The 14,680-nt window shown below is 41.4% G+C and overlaps 1 protein-coding gene and 1 pseudogene across 3 annotated transcripts in view; both read right to left on the reverse strand.

The window, feature by feature from the left end:
* Nucleotides 1-14,680, reverse strand: part of TTC28 (tetratricopeptide repeat domain 28) — a 700,068-nt gene that overhangs the window by 547,119 nt on the left and 138,269 nt on the right. The window lies entirely within an intron of this gene.
* LOC149119865 (E3 ubiquitin-protein ligase RNF170 pseudogene) overlaps nucleotides 1-14,680 on the reverse strand; it is a 54,607-nt pseudogene that overhangs the window by 37,431 nt on the left and 2,496 nt on the right. The gene's annotated exons all lie outside the window — the stretch shown is intronic.

Consider the following 14,680-nt stretch of genomic DNA (forward strand, 5'->3'; position numbering starts at 1 on the left):
CATTTGTGGTGATACTTGTTGGTTGTTGTTTTTTTTTTTTTTTCCCCTGTGATGGCTTTTATCTTTGGACTATCCCCTGTGGCTTAGTGGAGTGTCTCCTCTTTCTGTGAATACCCAGACGTGTGTGCTGGGTGAGGTCAGGGAGCTCTGTTCAATGCTCCAGGGTAAGGGGAGTGTCCAAGGTGACACCCAACTTGGGTGTGGTAAATTGTCTTTTTTTTTTTTTTTTTTTTTTAAATCAGAGAGGAGGTTTGTTTAGTTCTGTTGGTATATTCTCAGGCTCACCTCCTCCCCTCAAAGGAGACCAATGCCTAGGCATTAGCCCCAGTGGTTACAATTTTCATCCATGCTGCCATAAGAACCACTCTAAGGAAAGCCCTTAGTGTAAACACAGATCCTGTATCAATGACCCTCAGCAGGGAATCAGGGTACCTCAAGCATGTGGAGCTACCCACTGTGACTACCCAAAGTCCCAGCCACACCTTGTACCCTCCCGCACAGTCACAGTATTTTCACAGTCCTGGAACACAAAGCTCCCACAGTCATGAGCTCCCAGCCCTCTGTCAATTCTCTGAGCCAGATTCAGGCGCCTTCTCTCAGCTGGTTGCTGGGCACACGGACATGAGCTGGAGCACTGTTACATATATCCAAAAAGGTACCTTCCCTCTCTCATCTAGTTACAAGATGGGTGCTGGGTGGTCAAGGAGAGAGAAATGTGCTCTTTTTTTCCCTCTAGTTTGCCAGATACATACTGTTCCCCACAGGGCTCCAAGCTGGGCCCAAGCCAGGCTCTTCCAGCAGCTTTATTGCCAGTGGCTTGTGCTGGTGCCGTCTGGTCTCACCTCACTCCAAAGCTGGTGCTGAAGCTTGTGGCTGCTGGAGTCCCGAGCTGTGTACATCCATACCCTCTATGTAGGTCCACAGTGTCCCCTAGTTTGCATGGAGATTCCTCTGTAGTTTTCTCCCTAACCATACCCTAAGATTGCACTCTCTCCACTTTTTTAAAACTATCCTCTCCTTGACTAGAGCAGTAAGCTCCCTCCCTATTCCACCACCCATAATACTTTCTATAAAGGGCATAATAATGCCATGTATAATACTGAGAGCTTTGTATTTCTTATCTTATATTTCTCCTACCTCCCCCTTTCTGTCTGCCTCCTTAAAACTAAAGGCAAAGTAGTACTTAGAAAGAAAATCTGGAGGAGGAAGAGTATGAAAAGGCATATTTTGAATAATTCACAATTTTTATATTTTTATCTTTATTTTCAAACATTTATTTTATTCATTGGAAAGAGAGAGAAAGAGAGAGAGAGATCTTCCATCCACTGGTTCACTACCCAAGTGGCTGCAACAGCTGGAGCCAAACCAGGCTGAAGCCAGGAGTAGGAGCTCCATCTGAGCCTCCCATGTGAGTGGCAGTGGTACAGCACTTGGGCCGTCCTCCACTGCCTTTCCCAAGATATCAGCAGGGAGTTGGATCAGAAACAGAGCAGCTGGGACATTTACTGGCACCCATATGGGATGCTAGCATTTTAAGCAGTGGCTTCACTCGCTATGCCACAATGCTGGCAACAATAATTCATAATTTTTTAAGATAGATTTATTTATTTATTTATTTGAGTGTCAGAGGTACACAGAGAGAGAAAGAGAGGCAGAGAGAGAGAGAGGTCTTCCATCCGCTGGTTCACTCCCCAAATGGCCAAAACAGCCAGAGCTGTGCTGATCTGAAGCCAGGAGCCAGGAGCCTCTTCCAGGTCTCCCATGTGGGTGCAAGGGCCCAAGAACTTGGGCCATCTTCTACTGCTTTCCCAGGCCATAGCAGAGGGCTAGATTGGAAGTGGAGCAGCAACTGAAGGCAATGTCTTTATCCACTATGCCACAGCGCTTGCCCCATAATTCACAATTTTATCAAAGTTGTAGTGCGGCAGGTTAAGCTGCCACTAGGGATACCCACATCTCACATCATAGAGTCCTACCACTTCTGCTTCCAATCTCCTTTCATGCTGATGCATAGTGGAGGGCAGCAGATAATGGTTCAAGTGTGTGGGACCCTGCCACTTGCATGAAAGATCCAGATGTAATGCTGAGTTCCTGGCTTTGGCCTAGCTCAGCCCTGAACTCACATCTGAACTCACAGACAAAAGATCTCTCTCTCTCTTTCTCTCTCTCTTTGTCTCTCTCTTTCTACCTTTTCAAGTAAATGAAAATAAATAAGCAAACATTTTTTAAAACCTATTTTTAGGGGCCAGCACTGTGGCACAGCAAGTTAAAGCTCCGGCCTGAAGTGCCAACAACCCATATGGGAACCAGTTCAAGTCCTGGCTACTCCACTTCCGATCCAGCTCTCTGCTATGGCCTGTGAAAGCAGTAGAAGATGGCCCAAGTCCTTGGGCACGTGCATCCACATGAGAGACCTGGAGGAAGCTCCTGGCTCCCGACTTCACATCGGCTCAGCTCTAGTCATTGTGGCCATTTGGGAAGTGAACCAGCAGATGGAAGACTTCTCTCTCTGTCTCTACCTCTCTCTCTGTCTTTCAAATAAATAAAAATAAATCTTTAAAAAAAAAACCCTATTTTTATGGAGTCTACTTGAAAATTTAGTCACTCTTTCAGAGTGATGAATGAACATAAGTAGGTCATTTACCGTCAAAAAATTTAAATTACACAAGGAAGGGCACTTGGCCTAGTGGTTAAGACACTGGTTAGATCCAGTTATTTCTTCCCATAAAACAAACTCCAGAAGGCAGCAAATGATGGCTCAAGTACTTGGGTTCCTGCCACCCATGTGGGAGACCTAGATTGAGTTCCTGAGTCCTGGGTTTGGCCTGACTAGGCCTCAACCAGTGTAGGCATTTGGAGAGTGAACCAGCAGATGGAAGAACTCTGTCTTTTACTCTCTATGAATTTTTTTAATAGAATTGGAGGCAAGCACTCTTGCACAGTGGGCTAAGCAGCCACCTGAACCACTGGCAATCCATATGGGCATTGGTTTGAGTCCCAAATGCTCCACTTCCGATCCAGCTCCCTGTTAATGCACCTGGGAAAGCAGTGAATGATGGCTTAAGTACCTGGGCCCCTGTCACCCATGTGGGAGATCCAGAAGAAGCTCCTGGCTCCTGCCTTCCGCCAGGCCCAGTCCTGTCCTTGCAGTCATTTGTGGAGTGAACCAGAGGATAGAAGATCTCTCTGTCTCCCCTTCTCTCTTTCTGTAACTCTACCTTTCAAATAAATAAATAAATCTTTTTAAAAAAATTTAATAGACTTGAATAAATATATGTAAATTGTCACCCTTATTAAAAATCAAATACAAATTAACAAATAAACCACTCTTTACCTCATAAAAATATTCTAGCACTGGTAAATGCTTAGCAAAATCAACACTTTCATATGTTAATGAGGAAAATATAAATTCTTATATACAGGGTACTGCAAAAGTTCACAGAAAAATGGAATTAAAAGAAATTTATTTTGGTGCAAAACAATTTTTGGAATCTATACATTTTTTTTTGACAGGCAGAGTTAGACAGTGAGACAGAGACAGAGAGAAAGGTCTTCCTTTCGTTGGTTCACCCCCCAAGTGGCTGCTACCCCAGGTTCTAGTCCCGGTTGGGGTGCCGGATTCTGTCCCGGTTGCTCCTCTTCCAGTCCAGCTCCCTGCTGTGGCCCGGGAAGGCAGTGAAGGATGGCCCAGCTCCTTGGGCCCTGCACCCACATGGGAGACCAGGAGGAAGCACCTGGCTCCTGCCTTCGGATCGGTTCAGTGCACCAGCTGTAGCAACCAACGGAAAAGGAAGACCTTTCTCTTTGTCTCTCTCTCTCACTGTCTAACTCTGCCTGTCAAAATAAATAAATAAATAAATAAAACTTGGAAGCCATCTTTATGTCCCTAGATGGAAAAACAGTTAAATAAATAAATCACAATAAAATTGTTATACTTCCATAAAATAGCATCTTATTACTCTAAATCATAATTTTTAAAAATTTTCTTAGGAATGAAAAAATGTTCAGGGCATATCAGCTGGAAAAATGTTCACTGGGCTTATTGCTAGAGGGTTAAATTACTTATGGCTTTTTCTTTATGTTTAATGTGTCTTCAGAATGATGTACAACTAAAATGTGCTGTTATTAAAAAATTCTTCTAAAGTTTTGTTTTTATTAGTCATTCTCCAGTACAAATCTTTCAGGCAGAAACACTTTCCCATCTTTTTAAATGAGATAATTATAAATAGGATCACTCTAGGGAAAGGGAAAGATACTTAAACTTAAGACAACAGAACTACATTTTTCTTTTATGAATAAGTTTGTTTAAACTGTCTGATTATACTCCATGAGATTTCCAACAAAGAGGACATAAATACAACACAATAAAGTCTGTGCAGGTGCCACAAATATATTAAAGAATTAATATATCATTCTTGTATCTTGACTATTAAAGCCTTCAGGGAACTGGAAAATAAATCTAGCAACTGACAAAATACAGATTCAAGAAGAATGAACTGACCTATTAAAAACTGAAACATACTTTATTTAATAACTCCATAATGTAGTATTTATTAACATTTGCATGGCTTTTTAGATTAAAATAAACCCAACTCAGCAAATACCTACTGTGTCCCATGTACCACACAAAAATTCATCACAAAAGTGATAGATACACCATTTCTGTACTTACAGGACTAGAATTCTAACAAACAAATCAAAATATTAATTACAGAACATTTTTCTTTTACTTACTGTACTAACACTAAGACCAACGCTGTGCTTATTCTGAGAGTTGTAAGTATGGGACGCATACTATGAAGTGGGACACATTTGCATTCAAATGCTATCCATGCCATATGATCATCGTAAAATAAGAACTTCTCTTGAGTTTCAATATCCTCATCTGTAAAACTAAAGGATAATATTACCTAGTATTATGGTTTAAATTAAATGAATTATCTGATTTGATACATGGCAAATGTCAATATATCTTAGATATTATTCTAACAATATCTTTCCCAGCTTCAACGTTCTCTTTCTATAATAAAAATGGAGGTTTCATTTTTAATAATGGCAGAGTAGCTTATATAGATCCTTCCAAAGATAAACATCATAAACTCTGGACTAAGTATAGAAAATAACTATTTTAAGGCAAAGAACAACCAAAATCAGTTAGAAAAGGGACAGGCATCAACGCATGAAAGACTAGAACTGCAGCTGACACAAGTTGTAAGCATCTGGGCATGTGAGAACAGTCCAGCTCCATGGAGTGCAGGGAGGCTAGAACTCAAGCAGAAAGCCACAGTCTCAGAGGCCTCTGGAGTGGAGAATGGATGTGTCTATTAGTAATTTATCATCTGTCAGCTCCAAATTCACCCTTCAGTACCTGCTCTGCCATAATAGATGAAATTCCTCTTTATAAGGCAAATGACATTGGCTTTTTCAGTAGAGGGCACTGGAGGGTCACTGCAGGAAGAAAATCTTCTGATGTTTTCTGGCTCCTTCTCAAGGAATTAGCAGTCTGAATATGAGAACACTTGGAGGACTAGTACCTCAGCTTGTTCACAACCCCAGCTCAGCCTGAGATCCACTCAATACACGTAACGCATGATTATGGCCTCCTCTGCCCAAGTCCTTCTGCTCACTCCAGGGGGTTTGTCTCCTGCAACCCTCCCGATGTCACAGCCATACCCACACAGACACCAGGTTCCCCAAATCTCCTATATGCATTGGTGTTCCCACTTCCTCTGCACTCCCATGTGTGTGGTCACCAAGTGAGGCTTGCCTGTGCCCCAAAGCACACTTCATGTTTCCCCAACGACTGCAAACCAATTCCAGTCTAAGCAAACCAGAACTTTCTCTGCCATTCAATGAACTACCTTCTCTAATGAGGTATTAAACCTTGGGGGAAGGAGTGTCTTTCCCAGATGGTCCTTTCTTGGGTATTTAGCTCTAGAGTACCCTAGAGAGTTCTTTCAAATCTTACAGATATATTTACATCACAGCTCAATAATTCACTATACTAGGTTTCACCTATTTAAGTAACTGTCTCCTGACCCAGACTGTAACAGGGTATGGTCCAGGAAACAGACCCATAGAAATGGGATTCCAGGATAGGTCTACTTAAGCCCTTGGGTTTAAGGAAATCATAATTTCTTTGTGAGAAATAGGATGCTATTCACCTGTGGTTGCTTGTGATAAAATGCTAGCAGAAGCAAGTGCCTTGGAGGCTCAAGAAACTAATGTACTTCACAATTATGACAACAATCATAACCATAAGAACTATGAAATGGGAGGAATTCTTTTTAGTGCATTTCAATTTTTTTTTTTTTTTTTTTTTTTTTTTTTTTTTTGAGAAGCAGAGTTACAGAGAGAGGGAGAAACAACAAGAAAGGTCTTTCACCCACTGGTTCACTCCCCAAATGGCCTCAATGGCCAGAGCTGGGCCAATCCAAAGCCAGGAGCCAAGAGCTTCTTCCCAGTCTCCCACATTGGTGCAGAGGCCAAACGCTTGGGCCATTTTCCACTGCTTTCCCAGGCCAATAGCAGAGAGCTGGATTGGAAGAGGAGCAGCCAGGACATGAACCAGCACCCATAAGAGATGCCGGCACCACAGGCAGAGGCTTAACCTACTACACCACAACACCGGCCCTGCACTTCAGTTCTTACAGAGAAAAAGATAACAAGTTCGAGTCCATACACTCTCAGTTCAAATCACGGTCTGAGGTCCAGAGGGTTTCCATAACTGCCCAAAAGGAATCTTCATTTCTTATAGACACAGGACAAATCTTGTTGAAATTGAACACTTGTATTGTTGCCAAATTAAAACAATAAAATAAAATAAAAATAGGGGCTACTCCACTAATTCAGCTTCCTGTTAAGGCATCTTGGAAGGCAGAAGATGATGGCTCAAGAATCTGGATTAGTGTCACCCACGTGGAAGACTCAGATGGAGTTCTAGGTCCTAGCTTACACCTGGCCCAGCCCTCGCTATTGCAGGCATTTGGGAAGTGAACCACTGGATGAAAGATCAGCCTGTTTCTCTTTATTTTTTTCGCTCTCTCTCTCTCTCTCTCGCTCCTTTTCAAATAAATGAAAATAAACAGTTTTAAGAAAAATATATTAAATTTATAGTCTAAGTTTATCATCTGAAATTTAGGACACTGAGAAAGAATGAGGTCCCAAAACTTGAATAGGGAAGAATGAATTCGTATCAAATAATGAGGCTAGAAGATAATGAAATATCTTTACATGGTTTTTTTAGAAAACTTTTATTAAGTATAAATTTCGAAAGTACAACTTTTGGATCAAAGTGGTTTTTCCCCCCACAACCACCTTCCCACCCACAAACCATCCCATCTCCCACTCCCTCTCCTATCCCATTCTTCATTAAGATTCATTTTTAATTATTTTTATATACAGAAAATCAACAGTATATACTAAGTAAAGACTTCAACAGATTGTACCTACACAGACCCACAAAGTATAAAGTTCTGTTTGAAGACTAGTTCCACCGCTAATTCTCATAGCACAACACATTAAGGACAGAAATCCTACATGTGGAGCAAGTGCACAGTGACTCCTGTTGTTGATTTGACAATTGACACTGTTGTTTATGACATCAGTAACCCCCAAGGCTTTTGTCATGAATTGCCAAGGCCATGGAAGTCTCCTGAGTTCAAAAACTCTGATCCTATTTAGACAAGGCCATAATCAAAGTGGAAGTTCTCTCCTCCCCTCAGAGAAATTTATCTCCCTCTTTGATGGCCCATTCTTTCCACTGGGATCTCACTCACAGAGATCCTTCATCTAGGTCATTTTTTGCCACAGTTGTCGCTCCCCCTCTTCGGGGAGGAACGACACAGGACCCTGCGCTGTTCTTTCGTCTGCTCGGCCCTCCCCGGGTTTGCTGCTGGTTCTTCCCGGGTTGGCTACTATCCCTTCCACCTCCGTGGAAGGGCAGTTCCCCCTGGCCGCATTCCCCACTTCCGCAGGGGAGCGGCACACCGCCAGCCGGCTCTACTCGGGGGCTGCACGGGTTCCCTTAGATGTTCCCCATAGATGTTCCCCATAGATGTTCCCGGTGCATGCCGTCTCTCTCCTCCTTTATAGTCCTCCTCCGCCAATCCCAACACGGCTGCCCACACGCCGAGTACGCTGCTCTCCAATCAGGAGCAAGTCCTACAGTTAATTGGTTGAACTGGAGGCAGCTGCGCGGAAGCTGTTTACTTCTCTCCCAGCGCCATATTGTGGGAGAGCAGATGCATAGAATAAGTCTTAATTCCAGTAACTCAGTCTAGTCCGGTTTGCTCCCCACAACAGTGTCTTGGCTTTCCATTCCTGAGAAACTCCCATGGGCTTTCTAGCCAGATCCGAATGCCTTTAGGACTGATTCTGAGGCCAGAGTGCTGTTTAGGGCATTTGCCATTCTATGAGTCTGCTGTGTATCCTGCATCCCATGTTGGATCATTCTCTCCTTTTTAATGCTATCAATTATTATTAGCAGACACTGGTTTTATTTATGTGATCCCTTTGACACTTAATCCTATCTTTATGATCAATTATGAACTTAAACTGATCACTTTAACTAGTAAGATGGCATTGATATACGCCAACTTAATGGGATTTGGAGTCCCATGGCACATTTCTAGCTTTGCCATTAGGGGTAAGTCCGAGTGAGTGTGTGCCAAACTTTACATTTTTTTAAAGATTTATTTACTAATTGATTGATTTAAAGGCAGAGTAACAGATGTAGAAAGATAAGTATCTTCCATCTGCTGATTCACTCTCCAAATGGCTACAACAGCTGTTGCTGGTCCAGACTGAAGCCAAGTGCCCAAAACTCCATCTGAGTCTCCCACAAGGGAGGCAGGGGCCCAAGCTTTCCCAGGCACATTAATAGGGAACTGGATAGGAAGTGGAGCAGCTGGGCTCAAATCAATGCTCCATATGGAATGCGGGCATCTCAAAGTGGCAGATTAATCACTGCACCAAACACCAGTCCATATCTTTAAATGTGGAAAGAAAGAAAAAAAAAAAGGTCCACCTACAATTCTAGATCCAGAAAAATAGTTATTTACAGAAAAAAACTGAAACACTTTATTAAACTGAAGGAATTGATACTAGATGAAAACTCATATCTCTGGGAAAGAATGAAGAGCATAAGAAATGATAAAATTTTAAAAAGTATCATTTCTTCTCTTAATTTTGTAAAAGACCTCTGACTGCTTAAAGCAAAACTTATAACACCATATTGTAGAGTTTCCAATTTATGGTATAATATAGATGACAACAGTAGCACAAAGGATGAGGGTTGACTAATAGAACTATACTGTTCCAAGGCTTTTTTTTTTTTTTTTTTTTACAGGCAGAGTAGACAGTGAGAGAGAGAGAGACAGAGCGAAAGGTCTTCCTTTGCCATTGGTTCACCCTCCAATGGCCGCCACAGCCAGCGCACCGCTGCTGATCCGAAGCCAGGAGCCAGGTACTTCTCCTGGTCTCCCATGGGGTGCAGGGCCCAAGCTCTTGGGCCATTCTCCACTGCACTCCCTGGCCACAGCAGAGAGCTGGCCTGGAAGAGGGGCAACCGGGACAGAATCCGGCGCCCCGACCGGGACTAGAACCCGGTGTGCCGGCGCCACTAGGCGGAGGATTAGCCTGTTGAGCCGTGGCGCCGGCTATTCCAAGGCTCTTATCTTTCACTTGAAGTGATTTCAGATTATTTCTCAGGATGCCTATAGTAATTCCCAAGATATCTTTTAAAAACTGCAAAGATGTCAGCTGGAAAAGCCAATGTAGGAACTGAAATGGGGTAAAGTTTATATATCATAATCCTGGAATATTTTAACATGATATAAAAGCATTTTGATTTATTTGATTCACATTAAACTTGTACTACTGATTTTGCAAACTCGTCAAACTGCTTCCAGTGGAAATAAATTTTATCTTGCTTTCTAATCTCTGTAAACATTTTGTATTTTGATTTTTTTTTTTTTTGGTCTCACTTTCAGAATACCTTAAAGAGAAGAGTTTGAACACATGTTTATAGTATTCATTGGGTCAGGTACTTGACTTAGCAATTAATATGACAGTTAGGACACCTGTGTCCTATATCAGAATGCCTGCATTTGATACCCACACCAGTTTCTGATGCCAGCTTCCTGTGATTGCTCAAGTAATTGGATTTCTGCCAAATAAAAAAAAAATGCCAATAACATGGAACAAACATGAAACTTTAGACCTTGAATTTTTAAAAAAGTCTTAAGTTAAAAAGGATAGAACTAAACCTTTAACATAATAAAATAAAGATATACATATTTATATAGTTCTCAAACTCAAAGCCAGCATTATGTCTAATGAAGAAACTCTAGATGTATTCCCACCAAAATTATAAAAAAAATCCAAAAACATATCCACCATTGCCATAATTTCTTTGCATTCTTCTACAAGTAATGATTGATGTAATTAGATAAGGACTAAAACTATAAAAACTAGAAAAAAGAAAGTAAAATTATATTTATTAATAATAAGTTTGAATATTTAGAAAACACAAAGAAATTAAATAGGAAGCCATTTTAAAATCCAATAAAAGACAAATAGCCCCCAAATATATAAGCCACAATTATTTAGAAGATACAAGGAAGGAAATTATTGTAAGAGCAATGACAACAACAAAAAGATAGGTGACCAGGAAGGTATTCAGAGTTGTAGTTAAGACGCAGGATAAAACACCAATTTCCCTATTGGAAATTCTGGTTAAAGTCTCAGCTCCACTCCAGTTCCAGCTTCCTGCTAATTGTACCCTGGGAAACAGCAGGTGATGGCTCAAGTAGTTGAGTCCCTGCCACCCAAGTGGGAGATCTGGAGTGAGTTCCCAGGTACAATATAGCTCCTGGAGTGGGCATTTGGGGAGTGAATCAGTGGATGAGAGCTCTCTTTCTGCCTTTCTATCTCTATATATAACTCTGATTTGCAAATAAATAAATCTTTGAAAACAACAACAAAAGAATAACATATATTATAAACGTATTCCACCTGGAATACATTTAGTTGTATGCATAGATGATGTTTATAGATATATCTCTATATTTATAGACTATCTGTAGTAGTACAAAAAAGAAACTGGTTATGAGTATTGCCTCTAAGAAGGAGTTGTGGAGAGAGAAACTAGATTTCTAAAGTTTGGATGGAGTGGTAAAGAAATAAACTTACTTCTCCTCGAGCTCCCTGTAATACCCTTCATATTCGAACTTTGTGCACGTTTTATATAATCAAAAACAGTTAAAATTTTAAAGTACCTAGGTGAGAATTTTTCATGGAATTTTAAGAATTTAATATCTATATATTCAGTTGTGCCTCTCCCTGCAGGAACTTATTTCTAAATGAGGTCCTACACAACCCCACAGATATCACAATGGCATTTTGCCACCTATTTGCATAAAACATCTATTTGTGTAATATTTATGAATAAATGCCCTTTGTACTATAAAATTTAAAACTTTCACATTTTCATATATCATTTATTATTTAACTAGATACAATTAGTAACAAACTTAGAACCAGGACTCAAATTCCTCATTTTTAAACAATGCTTAACTAGTTTCAGAGTGTGGTATTCAATCTTCAGTAACATTTATAGTTATAACAAAGAATCCTAGAATTTTACAACTGTATAAGAACAAATAATAGATGAGTCTAATATGCTTCTCTCATTTTCCAGAGAGAGAGAAATGGATATTTGGATATTAGGGTGTATGTAAAGATACACACATGTCAATAGCCCAATAGCCAAGTGAGACTGCCAGTCTTCATTGTATATGTCATTCTGAATCATCACATTCTCCCTTCTATTCTTACAGAACAAGGGGAATTAGTTAAAAGATACCAAGAAAATATCAGGCTATCTTCACACACTTTCTATCCAGATTGAATTGTTATAAAAATTACATTTGATATACTTACATGTTATTCACTACAGTCTCTCTCTCTCTCTTTTTTTTTTTTTTTTTTTTTTTTTTTTTTTTTGATGGGCAGAGTGGACAGTGAGAGAGAGAGACAGAGAGAAAGGTCTTCCTTTGCCGTTGGTTCACCCCCGCAATGACCCTGCGGCTGGCGCGCTGCAGCCGGTGTACCACACTGATCCGATGGCAGGAGCCAGGTGCTTCTCCTGGTCTCCCATGGGGTGCAGGGCCCAAGCACCTGGGCCATCCTCCACTGCACTCCCTGGCCACAGCAGAGAGCTGGCCTGGAAGAGGGGCAACCGGGACAGAATCCAGCGCCCCGACCGGGACTAGAACTCGGTGTGCCGGCGCCGCAAGGCGGAGGATGAGCCTAGTGAGCCGCGGCGCCAGCCTACACAGTCTCAAAAGTATTATGAACTCTATGAAAACCAGTGGTGGCTTCCACTTTGGGCCTTGTGGAATAAGACACCGTACTTACGATCTACTGCAACAACCAGAAAACTGATATGAAACAACTACTTTTAGAAACTGGACAACAAAACTGTGCTTGACATAAAATAGATATGTAAATAAACAACAAAAAGATGACAAAGAAACATTGCAGAACAAAACTGTGACTCCTGAAAGAAGAGATACAAATGAAAGGAGCCCTCTGATTGCCCTGGTGTTCAACCTTTAAGAATCGTCTGCCTTTGGGGACTATTCTATGCCATAGAGCACAGAGGTAAATCCAAAACAAAGCACAGAGGTCCTGCTGATCTGAAAGGTCAGAGGTCACAGTTAGGAACACTGAGGCAGTCGAAGGTGGCAGGGCACAACCCGCAGAAGGGGAAGCTATGCACTAAAAGAGTTCCACAAATCCACAAAGAACATAGCCAAACATTTTCTAAAGGAAGACAAGAAAATCCAAAAGCACAGGAAAATATTAATAAGGCCCATCAATACAATTATTAAAAAATAGGCCATAAATGTGAAAAAAGATTAAATATAACCATTAAAATAATTTTTTAAACAGCAAGATATGAGATGATTAAATGAGCAGATAAGGAAACTAGGAGTTATTATAACTATGCACAATTGTTTAAAACAAATTCACGTACATTAAAGAAACAAGAAACATAAAAAACAGCCAAAAGGACATTTTAGGAATAAAAAAATACAATATCTGAAATTAAAAATTCACTGAATGGATTAAACACAGAATAGACACTGTGGAAGAAAAGATCATTAAATCTGAAGAGACAGGGGATGGCACTGTGGTGTAGCAGGTAAAGCTGCCATTTGCAATGCTGGCATTCCATATGGGTGCCAGTTCATGTCCAGGCTGCTCCACTTCTTCTTTTGCTTTTTTGTTTTGTTTTGTTTTAAAGATTTTATTTATTTATATGAGAGATAAAGTTACAGACAGAGTGAGGGAGAGACACAGAGAAAGGTCTGCCAACTGCTAGTTCACTCCCCAAGTGGCCACAATGCCCAGAGGTGAGCCAATCCAAAGCCAGGAGCCTCCTCTGGGTCTCCCATGCGGGTGCAAGGACCCAAGCATTTGGGCCATCTTCTACCGCTTTCCCAAGACATAGCAGAGAGCTGGATCAGAAGAGGAGCAGCCAGGACTAGAATTAGTGCCCATATGGGATGCCGGCATCGCAGGTGAAGATTAATCTACTGTGCCACAGTGTCAGTCCCATGCTCCACTTCTGATCTAGCTGCTAATGGCTTGGGGAAAGCAACAGAATATGGCACAACTGTTTGGGCCCCTGTCATCCATGTAGGAGACCTGGAAGAAGTTCCTGGCTTTAGCCTGGCCCAACACTGGCCATTGCAACCATCTGGAGAGTGAACCAGCAGATGGAAGATCTCTCTCTGTCTCTCTCTCTCTCCTCTCTATAATTCTGACTTTCAAAAAAAATAAATAAATCTTAAAAAAATATTTTGGGCCATATTCCATTTTTTCCCAGAGACTTTACAGACAACACAGATCCAAGGTACAAGTGTATATTATTATAATTCCAACTTCAACATTCAAACCTGCAACATGTAAAAAATTCCAGTTATATATTACTAGGCATTTGTCAAATGACAGTTAAACGTTTGTCATACAATGGTTTTAAGCTTGTAAGATAATATTCAAATGCTTTATACTGCCGTCGGTCATTTTGTCTGATTTTATACATTAGCTTAGATGCTCCAGTGAGCTCATTTTTTTTTCATCTGGTTAACCTTTGGGTTATCACTTCTTGACACATAATAGATATGTAAATAAGCAAAAAAAAAAAAAAAGATGACAAACAAATCATCTAGAAAGCCTAGAATTCCAAACAAGTCTTTAGGTACAAAATCTAGAGGTGATAAGAAATAGAAAAAAGCTCCCATTAAATAAAGTATTTATCCTAATGTGGAACATCCAGAAAAGGCCCTCAATTGAAAACATTTCCGGCCGGCGCCGCGGCTCACTAGGCTAATCCTCCGCCTAGCGGCGCCGGCACACCGGGTTCTAGTCCCGGTCGGGGCTCCGGATTCTGTCCCGGTTGCCCCTCTTCCAGGCCAGCCCTCTGCTGTGGCCAGGGAGTGCAGTGGAGGATGGCCCAGGTGCTTGGGCCCTGCACCCCATGGGAGACCAGGAAAAGCACCTGGCTCCTGGCTCCTGCCATCGGATCAGCGCGGTGCGCCGGCCGCAGCGCGCCGGCCGCGGTGGCCATTGGAGGGTGAACCAACGGCAAAGGAAGACCTTTCTCTCTGTC

This window comes from Oryctolagus cuniculus, chromosome 21 (genome assembly GCF_051225735.1).
Source record: "Oryctolagus cuniculus isolate XC-2025 breed Fujian yellow rabbit chromosome 21, ASM5122573v1, whole genome shotgun sequence".
NCBI classification, from domain to species: domain Eukaryota; kingdom Metazoa; phylum Chordata; class Mammalia; order Lagomorpha; family Leporidae; genus Oryctolagus; species Oryctolagus cuniculus.